The sequence below is a fragment of the Aquarana catesbeiana genome, linkage group LG12, assembly GCF_042186555.1.
Source record: "Aquarana catesbeiana isolate 2022-GZ linkage group LG12, ASM4218655v1, whole genome shotgun sequence".
NCBI classification, from domain to species: Eukaryota; Metazoa; Chordata; class Amphibia; order Anura; family Ranidae; genus Aquarana; species Aquarana catesbeiana.
Genome location: NC_133335.1, coordinates 221,604,272 through 221,612,478, shown reverse-complemented (window position 1 = coordinate 221,612,478; position 8,207 = coordinate 221,604,272).

The window sequence follows — 8,207 nt, the reverse complement described above, 5'->3', positions numbered from 1 at the left end:
CCTCTGAGTTATTCGCTATAATATACAAACCACTATAGGAATGTCTATATGTGGTGTCAGCAACAAAATCTCCCCTCCCCCTCCCCTCCCCCCTCCCCCCTCCTCTCTCTCTTTTTAGAATAGATAGGCAAGGTACACAGTCCGTTGTACTTATACACGGATTTTAATTTTTACAAAAAAACTCCCTTTTTTTTGTAATTTTTATAATATATATAAAAAAAGATTTGCCTTTTTTATTAATCACCGTATGCACATATATAGATATGCGATGGACGTGTATAAGGCTTTTACTTTCTATATATATGTGTATACATATATTTATAACGTTTTATAGAAGGTGTATTATATGTATGTATTTTTATTACCATGTATTTTAAATACTATGTAAGTGGGTCTCCTGCTGGCTTCCAAATACACATGTCTTGAGCACTGCTATTTCCAACTTTTGTTTTAGACCAGATTCCACCACTCCCCTCCCTCGGTCCCCCTTTAATTTTCTCTGTTTTTTTTTTTTTGCATACTATTGCTCAGCACTCTTTATTGTTACTATTCATTGTTGTCATCCATCTAGTTATACATTTTTAACATTTCCACTCTTTTTGGTTAAAGTCAGATGCTATCAGTCTGACTTTGACCTCTATCTGTGTCTACAGCAAGATGGAGGCCACTGTTTACTATATTGAGTCACATCCTAGGCGCCGAACGGCGCACAGGATGTGACATCACGACCGCACTTCCGCCCTGTGGAACGCAACCCGGAAGTAAACCGGCGGCGTGCGTTCCACCTAGTTTCATGGAGCACAGGAGCGAACGTGACAGCAGAGGCAGCCCATACGGACACAGCCCCTGAAGAAAAATGCATCTGAGCAGAGGAGATGGCATTAGATCAACAGTAGTTAAGGTACAATACCCCCCCCTCCCCCTTTCTCATACTCATAACCCTCTGATCACTCACACTACTCTGTATTTATGAGATGTAATAATGTGAGGGTAGAACAGCGGATTGTGTATTTACTACATTTTTACACTGTAATTTTACTAGTGATAACAATAATGGCTATGAAAGCACACCAATTAATCATCAAATCAATAGATCAATATGTTATGGCCCTCCAATAATGTTCATTTTATTTTGTCAAGATCCACAATAACCCCCCCCCTCCCCCCCCCTCCCCTCCTCTCAGAGGACCGCCCACCAATTAAGGGAGGAGTCCTGATACCAACCAGATCAGTCTATTTCAGCCTAACATGTGTATATAAAAAGTCGGCAGGAGACTGCCACCACTAAGGCTCTGAGGAAGAAGGTCAAACCTTCGAAACGCGTAAGCCAGCGGCGGTCCGTGTGCCTCCCTCCTGGACCTGGACAGCTGCCTACCACTGGAACTATTGCCTTTGTGCGTTTGATATGCTAATTTACCTGCGACTTTTGTGAGTAGCCTTTTACCTTGTTTTTAATTTATTAAAATTTGCCAAGGATAATGCGCTAGGCTGGTGCGCTCTCTTGTTTCTTTCTTTGTTTTTCACTATTAGGATAATCCCATCCTTCGAGAGCAGCAAAGCCGAAGCCCATAGCCCCTCTTGAATTTCTTTAGCTAACACACCAGTGCGCAAGAGTACTTTTTTCGTGTTTCTATAATAAAACTATGGGTGGGGGGAGGGGGGAGAGGGTAAGGGTAGATCAAGGAAGGGAAGAGAGAAAGGGGGAAAGGTTAAACAGAGAACTTAGAGTAGAAATAGAAAGGATAGATGGAGATTAAGAGTAAGGTACGGGCACGACCTAATGTCTTGTCCGTAATATTTCCCCTTCAATTCCGGGGAGTGTTTGCGAGCATATGATCCCCGAGGAGCATCTATTGGTCTCCCAGGGGTATACGCTGACCTATTCGGGAGAGGGGTAGGACACGGCACAGAGAGAGAGTCTCCCACTCTCCCCCTCACCCCAGCTTATCTAAGGTTTACATCTATCAGAGAATTACTATGCAATTTTATAAACCTCACCCGCCAAGTGAGCCACCCCCCCCCCCCCCCCCCGACCGCAACGGTTTTGAGCTTCCATCAATCTGATCTGAGGAGAGTTTAACGTTAGATGTCAAACAAAATAAACCAAACTTTTACTTTAACCTTTGCATCCAACCTGCCGTAGGGAGGTGAATTACTTTACATGCATATTGTCAGTACCGCTGGGTAGCCGCCTCATGTCTCTACTAAATAAGAGCCGACACGGCCATCCCTGAAGCCACCAGAACTAGGCTCCGCAGTTTCTGACTATATTTCAAACCCGCATATCAAGGTCTCCAACATCTCTGGTTGCAGAGGGGGAGTTATTTGATGTGGTCATCACTTCCATAATCTGGTCTTCTGAGTGGGTATTTCAGATCAACAAACAAGCATCCCATAGTAATTTAGGACCGGTTCTGTCGTTCTGTCAAGTTAGATATACATAGCTGAGTCTATCATCTCAGAGATTCCATATTTAAGAGCAGCTTTTCCAGGTTGTAAGAGCTTCTATATAAGATCAGTAGCAGTCCCTGTAAAAATACCTGGCCCCACTAAATATGTGGTTAATGCACAGCATCTATTAATATAGATGGACAGCTCAGTTTTGGCAAGTGTTTGTATGAGGTGCTTATGTACCTGATGCCCAGTAAAGTTGAAAGGGGGTCTGAGTTAAAAATGGTAAGTCCTGTGCAGACCCGATTCCTGGTAAACAGAGGAACCGGCGCCACATAAAGACACCTCACTCAAAACGGCAGTTGGCCATATATCAGATATGAACAGTATAAAGAAAAAGAGAAAAAAAAAAAAAAACGTTTAAATCTCACCCAAACATTGGAGTGTAAAAATGAAAATCAAAACTTCAGTCTGCAGTTATAGTTGTTTCACGACTCACGTATGTCTTCTTGAGACGGTGCTCTGGGTCTGCGGCGGTTCAGCTGCTGTCTCGGTGGTAGAACATTATTGACTCTCGATGAGGAAGGGTGACCCGGTGTGCGTGTAAGAGGGCCAAGCCAATTAGGGATCTCATGGGTTCTGCGTCAAGGAAGGTGAATAGTGCCGGCAAGGAATCTGGCTTTCGGAGGGTAAAGCTTCGTTGGTTTCTCCTGAATGTTGCGGAAAGGGGGTATCCCCAACGGTATGTGGCTCCTTTCCTTTTTGCCAAATCTAGAAGCAGCTTCACAATCGCACGTCTCTGCAGGGTTGCACGTGAAAGATCCGGTAGAATTTTCACCGTGGCGCCATCTAGTTCCGGGTCCTCTGATTCCCAGGCTTTCCTCAAGATCAGTTCTTTGTGTACATAATGGTGTACTCTGCATACAACGTCCCTTGGTCTCAGAGGGTCGGTTGGTTTAGGGCCCAGTGCCCGATGTATCCTGTCTAATTCAATGCGTTCTGGTAGTTCAATACCTGGAAGACTGCGGAGGATTGCAACAGCCGTGTCTGCTAGATCTTCAGGACCCGTGGCTTCTGGAAGTCCTCTGAGTCGCAGGTTATTCCTGCGATTCCGATCCTCCATTTCCTCCAATCGCAACCATTGGTCTTGCAGGGCTTCTGTATGGGAGTCCTGATGTTCTTCCATTACTGACATTCGGCGTTCCAGTGCCATAAGGGAGCTCTCACCCGCTTCCATTCTGTTAGTTAGTGCACTGATGTCTGCTTTTACTGCTTTCATTTCCTTGCGGTGTGTGGTCTCCACCGTCGCTATAAGGGCCGCAATATCCGCCTTGGTAGGCAGCGCCTGCAGTATAGCGCGGAGCTCTGCATCTACTCCGGTCGCCTGAGAAGGGGGGGGGCCGTGATCCCCCCTCCAAGCCAGAGCGGAGGTCTGAGGGGAAGCCCGTATATGTATCCGGCAGATGCATGTCTCTGTTCGGCGATGGGGAGCCACTCGCTGCCTGTCTCACTAATTGCTCACCACGAGGCGTCGCCGCCATCTTGAGCTCCGGGGAGCCGAGAAGGGAGAGCTGAAATCTCCGTCTGAGATCACTCGGTGTGGGTGGTTGAGGGGTTGATTTGGTCGGTTTGTTGCCCTTCTTTACCGATTTCCATCTTGTAGAGTGCATAGTGTGCGGATCAAGCTGGAATTGCCAGGGTAAGGGAGAGACGGCCGGGAGCTCAGCAATCACGCGTTTCTATCCAGCCATGTCCAGGCCACGCCCCAGCATCGTCCTTTTAATAACTTGGCATTTCTATGTTCCATGAGCCATCTTCACCTGGCAGAGCGGTGTGCTGAGCTTCTCTTTCTGAATCATTACCCATATAGATAGTGGGCAATGCATAAGGAAAAAAGGTTTGAAGCCACTTCAAGAAATTAAGAACAGGAGACTCCTGTCTAGTGCCACATGATGATGAGCTATCTGTTGGTTCAGGTATTGGAATATGAACCGATAACTCCTCATCTGCGCTTACGTAGCAGTCACTGTCTGTTGAAGTAGCCTCAAGTGAGGAAGTCTCTGATGGACTTGGTGAGCTGTTGGCGCCACTCTCTTCCTCTCCCCTATTGGGTCCCTCTTCCCTAGGAATGGTGTGCTCACCCCCAGGTATGTTGTGCTCTCCCCGAGGAACGGTATGCTCTTTCTCAGGGCTGGTGTGCTCATCCCCAGGAATGGTGTGCTCATCCCCAGGAATGGTGTGCTCATCCCCAGGCATGGTGTGCTCATCCCCAGGAATGGTGTGATCATCCCCAGGAATGGTGTGATCATCCCCAGGAATGGTGTGATCATCCCCAGGAATGGTGTGATCATCCCCAGGAATGGTGTGCTCATCCCCAGGAATGGTGTGCTCATCCCCAGGAATGGTGTGCTCATCCCCAGGAATGGTATGATCATCCCCAGGAATGGTGTGATCATCCCCAGGAATGGTGTGATCATCCCCAGGAATGGTGTGCTCACCCCCATGAAGAGTGTGCTCTCCCCCAAGAACATCACCCCCATGAATGTTGTGCTCACCCCCAGGTATGTTGTGCTCTCCCTGAGGAACGGTATGCTCTTTCTCAGGGCTGGTGTTCTCTCCCTCAGGGCAGGTGTGCTCATCCCCAGGAATGGTGTGCTCACCCCCATGAACAGTGTGCTCTCCCCCAAGAACATCACCCCCATGAATGGTGTGCTCACACCCAGGTATGTTGTGCTCTACCCGAAGAACGGTATGCTCTTTCTCAGGGCTGGTGTTCTCTCCCTCAGGGCAGGTGTGCTCATCTCCAGGAATGGTGTGCTCATCCCCAGGAATGGTGTGCTCACCCCCATGAACGGTGTGCTCTCCCCCAAGAACATCACCCCCATGAATGGTGTGATCATCCCCAGGAATGGTGTGATCATCCCCAGGGCCGGTGTTCTCTACCCAAACAATGGTGTGCTCATCCCCAGGAATGGTGTGATCATCCCCAGGAATGGTGTGATCATCCCCAGGAATGGTGTGATCATCCCCAGGGCCGGTGTTCTCTCCCCAAGGAATGGTGTGCTCATCCCCGGGAACGGTGTGATTATCCCCAGGGCCGGTGTTCTCTCCCCAAACAATGGTGTGATCATCCCCAGGGCCGGTGTTCTCTCCCCCAGGAATGGTGTGCTCATCCCCAGGAATGGTGTGATCATCCCCAGGGCCGGTGTTCTCTACCCAAACAATGGTGTGCTCATCCCCAGGAATGGTGTGATCATCCGATTCCTCCTCTAAGGGACCTGTCTCTATATCCTCTTTCTTGCGCTTGCGTCTATAAAGTATATAGTGTCTGTAAAGAACAAGGAGACATAACATAAGCATTGTGTATTTAGAAGAAATACAGAGTTCTTTAACAATTTCTACTTCTGGCTGGGAAGACACTCTTGAAAGGAAATAAAGTGCTAACGGAACTTACCTGCACACATTCCAGATGCAACCGGCCAGGATCACCACGGCGAATATGATTCCTACAATAATTAGAAGAGTGACATACAGCGGCAAGTCATCCTTGTTTTTGTCTGGATCATCGCTACGGTCATCGTCATCAAAGTAGTAATCTGTAAGTAACACAGAGAAGAAGTTAGAAGGTGAAAAGACTGGAGATCCTGCCAGTAACACACTTCCTGTCCTAGAGTGACAAAGCGCACTCACTGTACATACCCTTTAATACACACCACACCCCCCCAAATATTAGATATAAACAAATATAAACAAAGCACATTGGGCTCAATTCACAAAGCTAATCCACCAGAATAAGATTCCTTATTTTTATATAAAAAGTGACGGTTATTTTCAGCCAAGTCCAATGATATATGAAAATGACAGTCACATGGCTACACTAAGGATCCTTTATCTTGGTATTAAAGATTTGTGCATTGAGATTACTGTATATTGCTTAGATTTCTGTAACTTACCTTGCGGATGTTGGACAATAACTGCCACAAATGGATACGGTGTAAATATATTGTCATCAATGCTGATGTTCAATTGATAGATACCAGTGTCATCCAACCGGACCGGATCTATCTCCATGGAGCAGTTGCCACCGTTGGCGAGTCTGTTGAACATTCTGACCCTGGGGTTCATTGATACGGTCAGCTTGCGGTTGTATCGATATATTAGATTTTCGTATGAGGTCGCATTTTGGGTCACTCTCCCCCACTCCATCCTCACGAGATATCCTTTGGTTGGGTCAGCCAGATGAAACCGGCATGGGATTATCAACTGCGATCCGACGACCAATTGGACAAAATTCGGTACATCTACCGCCATTATTTTCACAGCTGAAAAGAAAAAAAAAGAAAGAGAGAGACAAAGGTTAGTTTTCAATCAAAAGCTCTAATAAAGTCCTATAAAACAATGTTATAAATGGACAGTAACAGGAAAGAATAAAATATTTTTTTTTCCCCCCTGTAAAGTAGTTCCTAAAGATGGCCTCCTATGGTGAAATGGGCTCCTGCACACTCTCAGGGGTTTATTTAACCGCTTCCGGACCGCCCACCGCAATTATACTGCGGCAGGGGGCGGCCCGGCTGCATGAGATACTGTGGGTGCGTGCACACGCCTGCTGCACGTCGGGACGTGATGTCCGCCGACCACTGGTGATCGCTCCACAGAGAGACAGAATGGGGATCTGCCTATGTAAATCAAGGCGGATCCTTGTTCTGACAGGGGAGTACAGGAAGATCGTCTGCACCTAGTGATCAGGAACAGCGATCTCTGTGTTGTCCCAGTGAGCCCCCCCCCCCCCCACACACACACAGTTAGAACACACACAGGGAAAACACATTTAACCCTTCGATCGCTCCCTAGTGTTAACCCCTTCCTTACCAGTGTCATTAAACATTGATCAGTGCATTTTTATTTTTTTTTTAGCACTGATCACAGTATTGGTGTCACTGGTCCCCAAAAAGTGTCACTTTTGTCAGATTTGTCCACCGCAATGTCGCAGTCCCGCTAAAAATAGCAGATCGCTGCCATTACCAGTAAAAACAATAAAAAAAAGAAATTAAAAGTTCCTAAAACAATCCCCTATTTCAGTGATGGCGAACCTTGGCACCCCAGATGTTTTGGAACTACATTTCCCATGATGCTCAACCACACTCTAGAGTGCATGAGCATCATGGGAAATGTAGTTCCAAAACATCTGGGGTGCCAAGGTTCACAATCACTGCACTATATTGTAATACAAGTAAAAAGGCACAATACATAGATACCTCAAGATGTAGTACCCAATAGTCCAGGGGCCGAAATAGAAGGATGTATATATGTACATATATATTACACTATTTTGTAGACGCTATAACTTTTGCGCAAACCAATCAATATACTCTTATTGCATTTTTTTTAATTTTTTTAACGAAAATATATAGAAGAAAATATATCGGCCTAAACCTATGAATAAATTAGGTTTTTTTTTTGTTTTGTTTTTTACATTTTTGGATATGTATTATAGCAGAAAGTAAAAAACGTTGTGTGTTTTTTTTTTTCTTTTTATAAATGTCGCTTTTTTTTTTTGTTTATAGCATAAAAAATAAAAACCGCAGAGGTGATCAAATACCACCAAAAGAAAGCTCTATTTGTGGTGGGGAAAAAAAAGACATAAATTTTGTTTGGCTACAACATCGCACGACAGCGCAATTGTCAGTTAAATCCACGTAGTGCCGTATGGCAAAAAAAATGGCCTGGTCATTAGGGGGGAAAATCGTTGCCGGGGCTAAAGTTTTTAAATTCAAACGTTTTCAGGCTTTTTTCCTGAACAATTTATATGTGTGAGT